This window comes from Macrobrachium nipponense, chromosome 42 (assembly GCF_015104395.2).
Source record: "Macrobrachium nipponense isolate FS-2020 chromosome 42, ASM1510439v2, whole genome shotgun sequence".
Classification (NCBI taxonomy): Eukaryota; Metazoa; Arthropoda; class Malacostraca; order Decapoda; family Palaemonidae; genus Macrobrachium; species Macrobrachium nipponense.
The window spans coordinates 44,175,080-44,189,632 of record NC_061103.1 but is presented as its reverse complement, the minus strand read 5'-3'; the positions used below and the strand labels follow the sequence as shown (position 1 = coordinate 44,189,632).

Below are 14,553 nucleotides of genomic sequence, written 5' to 3'. Positions count from 1 at the left end.
CTTCGTCTAAATCAGAATGACCAATGACTTTGAACACATACTCCTTCATACTTTATATATATATATATAATATATATATATATATATATATATATATATATATATATATATATTATATATATATATCAAAGTCAGTGGCCTGTATACAGCATGAAAGAGAGAATATAATTTACATACAAGTACCAATCACTTACGACATTTTCATTTTATTTTCATAGATTTACTCTTGCTATTAATGTCTTTCGCACAAAGAGGATTTTACATTACACACACACACACACACACACACACACACACACATATATATAATATATATATATAATATATATATATATATATATATATATATATACTCAGTTAACGGGGTGTCACAAATTTCACAGCAACTGATCGATAGTTTGAAAACTCAGCATTTTCGAAGTTGAAAAAAAAAATGCCAGGTTTAACACCACGAAAAGTTAATGCAAACTGTAGCATTTAATGGACGGTAATCATTCGGGAATTTGGGTGAAGCTGGGAATTCAGCATTTAAAGGGCGAATGACCTTTTTTCGTATTTGGAGTGACTAGGAATTTATTACAGAACGGACGAGGGTTTTCCCGGAACTCGGAGAGACTAAAATACAATGTTTATTGACTGGCAATCTTTTCGATATTTGGGGATATTAGACATTTAATTACTGGGTAGTGGTCTTTCCGGTAAATGAAGGGACTGTTAACTTATTATTTAATGGACGGTTAGTATTTCCTGCAATGGGAAAGGAAGGATTTACTATTTAGGAAGGATTTACTGTTTTTTTCCCAGTATTTAGACTGAATAAGGATTTTATCACTTAGCTGACGACAACTTTTCCACATGCGAACCATATTAGTGTCTGTCGACCACGTTTTCGAAGACAAATTAACTGTCGGCTCGAAACGAAACATTTAAAAGGATGATGTCCACGACTGAATGTTTCACAGACTGACAGTTGGTGGAGATCTACTCCAACACATCTTCTGTCACCTTCAGGTAAATATTTAGTCCTTTAAAACGTCTGTCTGTCTGCTCAGTCTCTGAGTTGTCGTATCACTTTATCCTCACCAATATCATTATCATAAGCATCATCATCCTTAGCATTTAAACACGAGACTGTTACGGTTTCTGTGAATTTGAACGGCAACACTCGATGATTACAAGAAAAAAAATAACAGCAAACACTGAACACCCTCGGAAAGACTTTTTACTCAAGTCGACTATGACATATATATATATAAAGGCACATTGTGAACGCCCATAGAAAATGATTCATATCCTCTGCGTGTGCTTCACAGTACTACCGTACAAAGGTAACCACAGTAACTGACAATTATTTATGAGACATTTTTTTTAACTAGGGGGACGGCTACGTGTGTATACGCATGTACATGCAGGCGGATGTCTAAAACTGACACCCGTCTAGCCTGCATACACTCCCAAATATTATGTATGAATGTATCTACGTATATGTGTTTATATGCAGTGAACTCATCTGGACGGACTTTTTTCATTTTCCTGATACATAAAGGTGCGTGTAAATAAAAAAAATTAAATGAATCACAATATCACACCTTTTTTTTTTACTTGATTTTTCTTACGCAAAATTAAGAAAAATAATAATAATGAACAGCAGAGAGAAGTAAACCTAAGAAAATACAACGCACTGTTACGAGTACACCAAGACAAATATGGTATGACTTACTGTTTACTTTGGTTTGATGCTAAAAAATGACTAGTCCCTAACGGTATGACGAGGAACTCTGGCCGGCTAGCGGCCATTTTCACTGGTCGTGTAGTTCGCTTCTCAGTCTGTGGCATTCCTGGAGATCTGTGTTGCTTTCCTTAGCTATTCAGTCAGCTTGTCAGTCACCAGATGGACCATTTGTCCCTGGTGCTCAGTCTGACTGGTCTCTGATGTCCAGAGCTGGTCTGGTACATTGGCGAGTAACCATAGAACTCTACGTTTTATTCTGGAATCTTCAGAACTGGTCTGGTAAACAGACGAAGATGCATAGCACTCTGTATTTTATTCTGTAATTTGTAAAGCGGCAAGCTCAGGTCTGGAAGCCTCGTGGGTTAATGGATTTTTTGTTTAAATTCAACAAGTTTTCTAGTTGTAGTTTCTGCACTCTGGAAGCCTCATGGGGCATATGTTTTCCCAGCATTTGAACTTACTGCTTCTTGAATAATTCCTTTTCATTCCTCAGACCCTGTTTGCTAGACAAGTAAGGAGATCTATTACTCTATAGACATACTTCTATGCTCTTCATCATATCAGCACAGAATTGTGCTCATAAAATTAGTCTGAGAATCTTGCTCGTTTCTGCTAAACATTTTCTCCAGTTCTGAGCAAATCTGTTGTGCTACAGTCTCCAGCTCTGTTCACTGCTCTATGTGTCCTCACAGTGATATCAAATTCTGAGCTGGACAACACTACCGGAATGATAGGCTTGAGTAAAAGCATTTCATCATAAATGTTTTCATGACACTACTGTACATTTGCTGATACTAGGCCCACAGATCCCGACTCTCGAAGAGAAGGCAATTATTCCAGTATACTTGTTCTGATACTGTACAGAGATCTTCTTGAGATGGTGGGGACCTCCACAGACTGTGAATTGAACACTGGGTGATCTGAACCGGACTTCAGTGTCACGCTTCTTTTGAGTAATACTGAACTGAAATGAATTAAAGAAAAAAAAAAGAGAAAAAAATATTTGTACCTCAAGAATGACTACTTCTATGGCCGATCAAGCCAAGACTAATACAATTAAAATTAGAAATAAAAATAATAACAGTAGATAAGAATCCTGCCCGGCTCATGTGAGAGAGAGAAACTTCCACAGGTCTCCTGAAGGAGATTCAGGAGTTTCAGAGACTTGATAAATCTGAACTGTAATGGCACTCTAGCAGTAAGAGAGTCCAGAAACAAGACAAGTTCTTTTTTTTTATCATGACACCCTTCATCTGGAACCTTTTCTGTAATGTCACTTACTTTTTCAAGTGTTTCCTTTTTAGAGGGAGAGAGCACAAATCACTGTCATTCAGTGCTAATTTGCTATATAACAATTTGTTTGCACTACACACCAAGACTTTGACTACACAGCACGATTGGTGGCGCTAGTTATTGAGCAAATACAGAAGGCTTAGTACCACAAAAGCTACAATTTGGGATTCGTGCTTCTCAGTGAACCAGAGCAACTAACTGGTTTCAATCTTACTGTTCACATTAGCCTTTCCTGCCATCCAGTTCACGATTTCACAGGAGCTGCCGATAGGCGTTTGATCAAACTACTATACTTCTGAGCCGGACTGCTACACTTCGACTCGCTATCTGTCACCTTCCTTATCATGGAGAGCAGTGGCTTAGGTCCACTGTAAAAAAATGGGGGGGCTGGGGTCTACGCATGCGCCTTAGGTCTCCCCTTTTATCCCACTCCACACCAGAGGATTCAGGATGGGAGGCGTCGTTGGAGTTGTTTCGCTGGAGATCAGAGACGACGATGAGGACGAAGAAGAAGAGGTGGAGGAGGTTATTGAGGAGGAGTTGTTGCTGCTGCTGGTGTTGTTGTTTGTGGTGGCTTCGTTGTTGTTGTTGTTGTTGTTCTCGGCGGGGTCGAGGATCGGGAAGGGCTGGGGAGGGGGGGAGGGATGTGCTCGCAGTTCGGGTGGACGGATTCTCGGTGTCTCCTGAGGTCGACCTTCCTCTGGAACGCCTTGTCGCACAGGCCGCAGGCGAAGGGCTTGTAGCCCGTGTGCTTCCTCATGTGGGTGATCAGGTTGGAGGACTGGCTGAAGGCCTTGGCGCACACCACGCACTTGTGGGGCTTTTCTCCTGGAGGAGGGAAGAGAAGAAGAACGCCATTGTTAATCATTCATTGTTATTATTCAAAAGACCGACCTTATTCATATGGAACTACCCCACAAAAGGGGCCATTAACTTGAAATTCAAACTGATTACATTGATCTACATTTTATATAAATATAGTGGCATATTATTATTGCTCAAATTACTATTATTGGTGGGAGAACAGAAGAATGCGATTGGTAATGACCTAAAGAGAGGCGTCTTACATTTCCTTAGTTACATTAGAAATAATAAAGAGAACATATTATTATTACAAATATCACTATTATTAGTTTCCAAAAGACTTCCATAACACAGAATGACCTATTAACAAATAAGTCATGATAAATAATTAAATATCACAGCAAACACTACTGAATAAATATAAATGCAACAAAACTCAATAATAATCTTATATTTAAGCTTCGAATTTAGAATAAAGTACACAACGGGGAGCAAATGTAGACTCCAGTGTATGTAGCCCACTTGTTTTAAGTAAGACGCCACCGAAAAATATATTGAAACACTTGACCAAAACACTATATCATCTCTCGCCCACTTCATGTCACTTAAAAATGCACGGACGTGACCATCACACTAAAGGAGTTTTTCTTTTGAAGTAGTGAAATATAGTCTATGTTAATCCTCCCTTGGCACATTTCTACGACTCAGAAAAAGGCTAAACCATTCACCTAGAGAGAGAGAGAGAGAGGAGAGAGAGAGAGAGAGAGAGAGAGAGAGAGAGAGAGAGAGAGAGGTAATCTGACAGTTCTGCAATTACTGTAAACGTTGACTCCCTGCAGGGTTATTGCCAAAACAATTTAGCGGATCATATGTATAGCCTGAATGGTCCAAAAGACGTCATTTGAGGAAGAGTGTGTGTCACGGTTGTGGCAATACTGCCCTCGCAGTGTAGCCAGCTCCCTAGCGCAGCGTAGCCAATACTGCTCATTGTATTAGAGGGCTTGATAACATTAGATAAAATATTTGTCTCCTCTATAAGATAATTTGTGAAAAAAAAAAACACCTGCTGTTCAAAGTAATTCATACTGTATACATATTTTCAGTCTTATTATCGAACGCAATCTATTTTGAACAATACCAGAAAATATGTCGTTTTTCACTAATTAATCGTAGGCAGCAAGAAAATTCTGAAACTATATATAATTTTAACGTTGACTTACGATTCTATTCCGAAAGTATCTTTAAAAAATGAGAGGGAAAACCAAATTATGCAAATGATCACGAATTTCAATTAAAGAAAAGCATCACTGAAAATCGGATTGGATATGCACCCATACTCTTACATTATATAGTATAATTAGTTAAAAATAGATGTATTTCCAGACTTGTGAAGCTAGGAATATGAATTCCAAGTGATTCCAAAGATGTTAACAATTGATGACAGATATAAACATGAATTGTGAACAACTTTAAAGAATGTAGCCAACTGTTAAACGCAGTACAGCCAACACTGCATTCGCAGTATAGCCAACCCAACCATCTCTCGATCAATTCCATCCCTTTCCAATCAGGCCCATTAGACTGCCACTGCCTCCCCCTCCCCGCCCATCCCCGCCCCCCCTTCCCCTCCCCTCCCTCTCCCTTCCCCTAACACCCCTTACCCAAGTCTTTCACATAAATTCTGCCTAATAATGAGTTGCACAAGTTCCTCATTTGGCAAACAAACGTAATGGGGTCGTAATTGGATGCCACTGTTTGTTAAATAGGGCAAACTGTTAAGGAGTCTTCGATATTATGTAAGAAAGAGAGAGAGAGAGAGAGAGAGAGAGAGATAGAGAGAGAGAGAGAGAGTATTAAAACAAAATAATATATTGGTGTCTAGGCATAAAGAGGTATATACTGTATAAATACATAACTACATAAATACATACATACAACATCAATACATACATACATACAAATACATACCATATATATATATATATATATATCTATATTATATATACCTATATATATATATATAGAGAGAGAGAGAGAGAGAGAGAGAGAGAGAGAGAGAGAAAGTCACGTCACTAAATGTACACACATATACATACACACACACACACATACACCACGATACGCAAGACCTCATAAATCTAACGGGTGTATTACCCCACCTCTTTCCCTTATAAACGCCTTTCAGAAACCGCCTACGAGGACACGGGGCGCTAAATCGCGACCGTCTATAAGTTCGATGACTTGACTTCAAGTCGCGGGAATCTCGACCACTCGACGCGGTTTTTGACGGCGCGTTTTTCGTCCCCGCCCCACCGCGCGCGTTGGTGGCGAGCACAATTAGCGCTCTTGAATAATTGATGGAGTATTGAGCCCTGATGATTAAGATAATTGTGCGCGCTTACAGCGCGTTACACTTGGATGAATATGGGCGTCGTTAGGTAGCCAAAAATAAAAAAAAAATAAAAAGAATAATGAAGGGCGTGTGAGGAGGGACCTTTTATTTATTTTTTATTATAGTTATTTATCAATTTTTCTTTCCAAATATTTCGCGATTACGGTTTAACTTATCGGGGATTCGATACGAAATGTTTCTGATTTGAGAATGAAAATTTTGTGAGATATGAGATTGTGGAAGAGAGAGAGAGAGAGAGAGAGAGAGAGAGAGTTACGAGGATTAGGATGTCTCAAAGACTTATATTAGTCCATCCGAGGAGACATCATGTGCTCACATGTCACTAACAGCAGGTTTTACTGTTCATTCAGAGTGTCCTATGAAATTAACACCCCTGAGAGAGAGAGAGAGAGAGAGAGAGAGAGAGAGAGAGAGAGGGTGTCTTTGACAGCCTTAAATGGACAGAGACAAAATGGTCTATTATCAACCATTAGGAAGAGACAAAAAAAAAAAAAAAAAAAAAAAATCCGAATGATTGAGTGTCTCCCGCAAGAGCTTAGCTGTTCAGTCTCATCTGAAATTCAGGTAATTTAAGACACACACAGGTAAGACTTAATCAGAGGAAGTGGCACGCCCTAAAAATGAAAATATGGACAGCCTGGGAGTGAGTCTGCAGAATTTAATAGCGGTTTCTTTCCTGGGACGATCGAGGTTTGTGCATGTCATTTTTTTTTACTTTTATTACTTTTAAATTTTTTTTATATAGAATTACGAATTTTGTTCAAAATTTTGTATCTGGAATTACGATTTTTTAAAATTTTGTATCTAGAAATACGAATTTTTTCAAATTTGTTTATTTGGAATTACGATTTTTTCCCCAAAAATTTTGTACCTGGAATTATGAGTTTTTTTCTTTCTTCAAAATTTTGTATCTGGAATTATGACTTAAAGTTTTGTATCGGGAATTAGGAATTTTTTAGATTTTGTATCTGGAAAAGATTTTAAAAATATTTTCTATCTGGAATTACGATTTTTTAAAAAATTTGCATCTGGAATTACGATTATTTTTTAAATTTTGTATCTGGAATTACGATTTTTTTTCCAAAAAATTTTATCTGGAATCACGATTTAAAAAAATTTTCTATCTGGAATTAAATAAAAAAAAATATCTGGAATTACGATTTTAAAAAATTGTATCTAGAACAATTTCAGTTTATTCCGTACCTGGAATCATTCCAGTTATTTCTTGTCTTTTTTTACATCGAATAATTAGTTGTTCTTCATTTGATATCTGCAATTATTTCTGTTATCCCTTTAACAGTCTGCATCTAGAACTACTTGTTATTTTCTAAAATTCTATGTCTGGAATTATCCGAGTAATTTAAAAAAAATATCTGGAATTACGTCTGTTACTTTATTTAACCTATATTGGGAATGATTTTTTATAATATTTTATAGTTCAATTATATATATATACTATATATATATATATATATATATATATATATATATATATATATATATATATATATATATATATTAGAACGACCAACTAGACATATGTAATTTGAATAATATTTCATACATCGTTACAATAGCAACGCATTAATTTATACATAAGTAGGTACATATGGCGATCATAATGTACTATTACAGTTAGCCAATAAATCATTAAGTCTAACAATATCTCTCTCTCTCTCTCTCTCTCTCTCTCTCTCTCTCTCTCAACCCCAAACTATCCAATCCATCATTCGACCTTATCTTCAATTGTAGCATTTGATAACCCCTACATTAAGTACTGAAAGCGTAAGAAGGATATATATTATTCGGTCTGTGCTTCGCCCATTGGGGATAATTGAAAATTTATCGGGTCCCTCTTTCGTTTCGCTTTGGGGGGGGGGGGGGGGAGAGAGAGAGAGAGAGAGAAAGAGAGAGAGAGGAGAGAGAGAGAGAGAGAGAGAGAGAGAGAGATTTTGAGAAGTGGTTATTCCTATGGCTATTAAATTTAGAGAGAGAGAGAGAGAGAGAGAGAGAGAGAGAGAGAGAGAGAGAGAGAGAGAGATTTTGATTTTTGATTTTGAGAGGGGTTTATTCCATATGACTATTATAGAATTTAGAGAGAGAGAGAGAGGAGAGAGAGAGAGAGAGAGCCGAGATAGAGGAGAGAGAGATATGGCGACTTTGAGAAGGGGTTATTCCTATGACTATTAAATTTAGAGAGAGAGAGAGATATGACGATTTTGAGGAGGGGTTATTCCTATGACTATCAAAATTAGAGAGAGAGAGAGAGAGAGAGAGAGAGAGAGGGGAGAGAGAGTTTTGAGAACGTAGAGACGAGAGATTTGAGAGAGAGAGAGAGATGGGGAGACGGGGGAGGTTTTTGAGAATGGGGTTATTCCTATGACTGGAAGTGGAGAAGGAAGGGAGAGAGAGGAGAGAGAGGAGGGACGAGGAAAAGGGAAGAAAAAAAAGAGAGAGAGAGAAGAGGGTTAAATTTGAGAGGGAGCCAGGACGAGAGAGGAAGAGAGAGAGATTTTTGAGAAGAGAGAGAGAGAGAGAGAGAGTAGAGAAGAGAGAGAGAGAGAGGGAGAGAGAAGCCAGAGAGATAGAAGAGAGAAGAGAGAGAGAGAGAGAAGAAGAGAGGAAGATGAGTAGAGAGAGAAGAAGAAGGAGGAGAGAGAGAGAGAGAGAGAGAGAGAGAGAGAGAGAGGTGATTGTATTGTAAAGGACAGCACAATTTCGTAGGTTGAATATTCTTATTACTCTTAAGTCGACTAAATACAACAAATAAAAAGGGATGTCATATTTGATTGTCGAGATAAATGAATCGTTCAAATATTCACAACATCGACTGACATGGCTCAGGTGCGCTCAGAGGCGTCATGGGAATTACGATTGCATCGAATATGAGAAATGACGAAAAATGACGAAACAAAAGGAAATACAAGAAAAGGCATCGAGCGCTTTGGGAATAAAGTGCAAAGGAAAATTCATGATTTGGGGGGAAAATGAAGGAAAAAAGAATAAATTTGAGAGAGAAAATAAATTAGAAATAAAAATGAAAAATTAAGAATATAAATAAAATGGAAAAAATCAGACAGCAAATGAAGTGAATTAAACAAAATTTAAACAGTCAATGAAGTAAATGAAAAAAATAAAAAGAATAAAATCGAAAAAGGACGAAGTATAAAGAACAGATGAGCCAGAGAAAAAAACACTTAAGACAGTGAATGAAGCGAATGAACAAAAAATTTGAACAGCAAATGAAGTGAATAAAAAAGAAAAAGAATAATAAAGAAAAAGGAAACAAAATAAAGAGAATAATAATGAAAAAGGACGAAGTAGAACGAAAAGATAAACACTACGGAAAAAAAAACAGCGAATGAAGTGAATAAAAGAACATAAAAAATATTAACCAAAATGGACGAAATATAAAGATAAGCAAAGGTCGAAAAAATCAAGAGAAAACTCAAGCAAGAAGTGAAAATGGAGAAGTGAAGAAGAAGAAGAAGAAGAGGAGGAGGAAAATGAGAGAGAGAGAGAGAAAGAAGTGGAAGAAACCTTCCCCCAGCTCGCCCGGTGCGCCTTTGAAAGGCTTCTGAGAGATTGTATAAAGGGAGAGGGAGGGAGGGAGAGAGAGGAAGGAAGAGGGGGGAAGGGGGGTGGGGCTCCCTCGAAAAGCCCTTGACAAATGGCGCCTCCTGCCGAAGAAAAGAAGTCTTGAAAGCGTAATTGTGAACGATAGAATTGTCGATATCAAGTTACATGGTTCTGGAAGGAGGGAGACTGAGGGAGAGGGAGAGGGAGAGAGAGAGGGGGGGTGAGGGTGGGATAAAGGGAAGGAGGGGGGGAATTATATACAAGGAGGAAGGGGGAGAGAGAAAGAGAGAGAGAGAGCGTCAAATAAGCGAATGGGAAGGCGAGAGGCGAGAGAAATGAAAAATCTTCTGGGCGAATTAAATATTCAAAGACGTGACATATAAACAACGAGAGAGAGAGAGAGAGAGAGAGAGAGAGAGAGAGAGAGAGAGAGAGAGAGCTTGAAACAGATTCCCCCCCGGCTGAAAACGTGATTTTTGTTGACACCTCCGCGGCGTACCAATATAGCAGAAGTCATACAAGGGAAGGTTTGCTTGGACTCAATGCACGGAAAAGCAAGTTACTGAGAGTTCGTAATCCAGAGCTCCAACCATTATTATTATTATTATTATTATTATTATTATTATTATTATTATTATTATTATTATTATTATCCGCTCTAACTCAGAATCATCCAGTTTTGTGTAAGAAAACTGAAGTGATTCACTCCCGTTACGAATCACTCAAGGAATCACAGGTTCTCCTACCGTGATTCGTTTCACCTTTAAGGAGTTATTCAGATTGTCTTGTGAGTTTTTATGATTCGTGAGATGATAGTGCGATTCATTCCTGCTCAGAATAATTCAGGAATCGTACGTGGGATCTCGTCTCGTGATTCGTTCCACAATGCGATTCATTCCAGCTCAGAATCATACAGGAATCATGGAATCTCGTCCCGCAATTCGTTCCAAAATGCGATTCATTTCTGCGCAGAATCATTCAGGAATCATGGAATCTCGTCTCGTGATTCGTTCCATGATGTGAATCATTCATCATTCTTGCTCAGATTCATTCAGAAATCACGGAACATCGTTCCGTGATTCATTCCACAATGTGATTCATTCATCATTCTTGCTCAGAACCATTCAGGAATCATGAGATATCGTTCTGTGATTCATTCCACAACGCGAATATTCCCTGCTCAGAATCATACGGGAATCCTATACGCGGGATCTCGTCTCACGATTCATCCCATCCTAGGAGTGATTCAAGACCACCTTGGACGGAGGCACAGTGATTCATTCCGTGAGGTGATTCCTCAAGGAATCACTCCTCAGAAACTGCAACGTTTCGGGGAAGGGGCTTCATAATGTCACCGTACCACGTCGTATAAAAACGGAACACGCCCAAGGTCTGTGTACACAACGTATACAAGCAAAAGAGAGAGAGAGAGAAAAAAAACACTCCCACGACATTACACGGTTCATACTCTCGTGTGTGAGTGTGTTAGTGGGCGTGGCAGAAAAAGAGCCAGGCATAACTTCTTATTGGATCCATTAGGGGTCCTGTGTAATGCGACATTACGCCTTTCTTTGCTGATTAATGGTCGGCAATCAGGTTCTCAGGTCGCCTCGTTAAGATTCTTCCCCCCAACCCCCAACCCCTCTTCTCTCTCTCTCTCTCTCTCTCTCTCTCTCTCTCTCTCTCTCTCTCTGAGTGGACAAGAGGCACAGACAATTATAGAGTCAAGAAAAACATACTTTTGTTCTTACCTGTATGGATAAGACCCATTGACAAATAAAGATATCTCTCTCTCTCTCTCTCTCTCTCTCTCTCTCTCTCTCTGTGAGTGGACAAGAGGCACAGACAATTATAGAGTTGAGAAAAAAACATACTTTTGTTTTTACCTATATGGATAAGACTCACTGACAATCAAAGATTAAGTAATACTTTTGTTCTTACCTGTATGGATATGACCCATTGCCAATTGAAGATTTAATATATATATATATATATATCTATTATATATATATATATTGACTGGTAAAAATGTTCTGTAACAACAGAATTCCATCTAAACTTTGGTGTTTTTATGGGCTCCTTTTTTAGATATATATATAATATATATATATATATATATATATATATATATATATATATATACATATATATATATGTATATATAATATATACATATATATATCTTATATATCCTATACATAACATTATAATTATAATATGTATATATATAACATATATTATATAATATATATATATTATATAATAATTATTATATATAGAATATATATATTATATAGATATATATTGTCTTACCTCTGTAAATACAGGCTCACTGACAATGAAAGAGTCAAAAGAAATAATAATTCCTATACCTGTATGGACATGTGGGTGATTGGCAATTAAGGGTTAAATTTTTTTTACTTACCTGTGTGGACACAGGGACCATTGACAATCAAGACTTAAGAGAATTTTTTTTTTTTCAATTTTACCAGTAGTGGCCACTTGCGATAAATTTTTTTTTTCTAACCTGTGTGAACATAGGTGTGTTTTTTCATATCTTGGCAATTAAGGGTTAATTTTTTTCTTAGTTGTATAGATAAGACCCACATACAATCAAAGAATTAAGTGATTTGTTTCCATCTTACCTGCAGGGGCCACTAATGATTAAAGAGGTAGGTGGAAAAACTTTTTTTTAACTTACCTGTGTGAATTTAGGTGTGTTTTTCATGTCTTGGCAATGGAATGTTAATTTTTTTCTTAGCTGTATAGATAAGACCTATTGGTAATCAAACAATTCAAAGAATTAAGAGATTTATTCCAACCTTACATGTAGGTACCACTAATGATTAAAGGGTTAAGTGGAAAAACTTTTTTTTATCTTACCTGTGTGAATATAGGTGTGTTTTTTCATATCGGACTTCTGGTGGAATCTCTTCCCACAGTACTGGCAGGGGTAGGGCCTCGTGTCTGAGTGGATGAGGAGGTGTGTGGAGAGGGTGGAGGATCGCTTGAAACACTTGCCACACTGCTTGCACTGCTCGGGAATATAAATATAAAAAGTTTGAAGAATGTGGAAAAAAGATAAAAAATAAAAGTTTGAAGAATGTAGAATTTTTTTTTTTTAAAGTTTGAAGAATGTGGAAAAAAGAATTTTTAAAGTTTGGAGAATGTGGAAATTTTTTTAAAAGTCTGAAGAATGTGAAAAAAAGTTTGAAGAATGTGGAAAAAATAAAAAATAAAAGTTTGAAGAATGTGGAAAAAATAAAAAAGGTTGAAGAATGTGGAAAAAAGATAAAAAAAAGTTTGAAGAATGTGGAAAAAAATTTGAAGAATGTGGAAAAAATACAAAAAAAGTTTGAAGAATGTGGAAAAAATAAAAAAAGGTTGAAGAATGTGGAAAAAGATTAAAAAAAAGTTTGAAGAATGTGGAAAAAAGTTTGAAGAATGTGGAAAATATAAAAAAAAAGTTTGAAGAATGTGGAAAAAATAAATAAAAGTTTGAAGAATGTGGAAAAAAAAAGTTTGAAGAATGTGGAAAATTCTTTTTTCAAAAGTTTGAAGGATGTGGAAAAAAATTTTGAAGAATGTGGAAAAAATAAAAAAAAAAGTTTGTAGAATGTGGAAAAAAATAAAAAAGTTTGAAGAATGTGGGAAAAAATAAAAAAAAGTTTGAAGACAGTGGGAAAAAATGAAAAAAGTTTGAAGAACGTGGAAAAAAAAAGTTTGAAGAATGTGGAAAAAAATTAAAAATAAGTTTGAAGAATGTAGAATTTTTTTTTTTTTTTAAAGTTTGAAGAATGCGTTCAGCTGGAGTCAATGTCACGTGTTACAATTTATAAGCCAGAGAAAAAAAGGGCTGCTGTGTTCACAGTACAACTATTAAAGAAAGACTCCTCCCTTTAATAATAATAATAATAATTAATAATAAAAATAAAATTTTATAATAATAATAATAATAATAATAATAATAATAATATAAAATAATAATAATAATAATAATGATAAGGATATACTTCTCGTGGGCCTATTCCTTCAGAGTATTCTTTGGCAAAATAGAGTTCTCTTTTTCTCTCAAGGAAAACTGTAAGAAACATATTGGAAATTACTGGAAACTAGAGTTAATTACAACTGGCACCTATGTGGAAGACGCAATATCAATATTCGTCAATGAAGGGTCAAAATACGAGTCTATGATTTTGCATAGCTGATTTATATAGTATATAAAAAATATAATAATCAACAGGGGAGCAATCTTAAAAACATGTACTTAAACAAAACAAAATATGTATAAAAATACAGGCAATCAAATCAACTGGAAAATATGACCCAAAATCCCCACCTGGAACGTCTTCTCTGTCCGACTGGAGTTGACGGAGGTGAGATGTGGAGGCTGGTTGATGGTCTTCTCGTGATCCGCCGGGTACGGATCGTACGCCTTCGTGAGCGGGGAGTGGGTCCTCTTCATGTGCACGTCCAGGTTCAAGGCCGAGCTGAAGGCCTTGGGGCACTGGTGGCAGGTGAAGATGTCCGTGTCCTGGTAGACCGATGTCCAGGGCCACATCCTCTGGCACCAGCTGGAGGACAGGCCGTCTTCCCTCTGGCCCTGGGGTACTTCGCTCTCCTTGTCCCGCGTGGCCAGCCCCTGCAAGTTGACCACGAAGTCGGCGTACTGCCGCAGATCCAGCCGAAGGCTGAGGGGGTCCAGGGCGTGGGCTCGCGGATCCTTGCAAGG

The 14,553-nt window shown here is 37.1% G+C and overlaps 1 pseudogene; it reads right to left on the bottom strand.

Moving 5' to 3' along the window:
• Positions 1 to 335: 335 nt before the first annotated feature.
• The window catches only part of LOC135213172 (protein glass-like), a 71,576-nt pseudogene continuing 57,358 nt past the window's right edge, over positions 336 to 14,553 (bottom strand).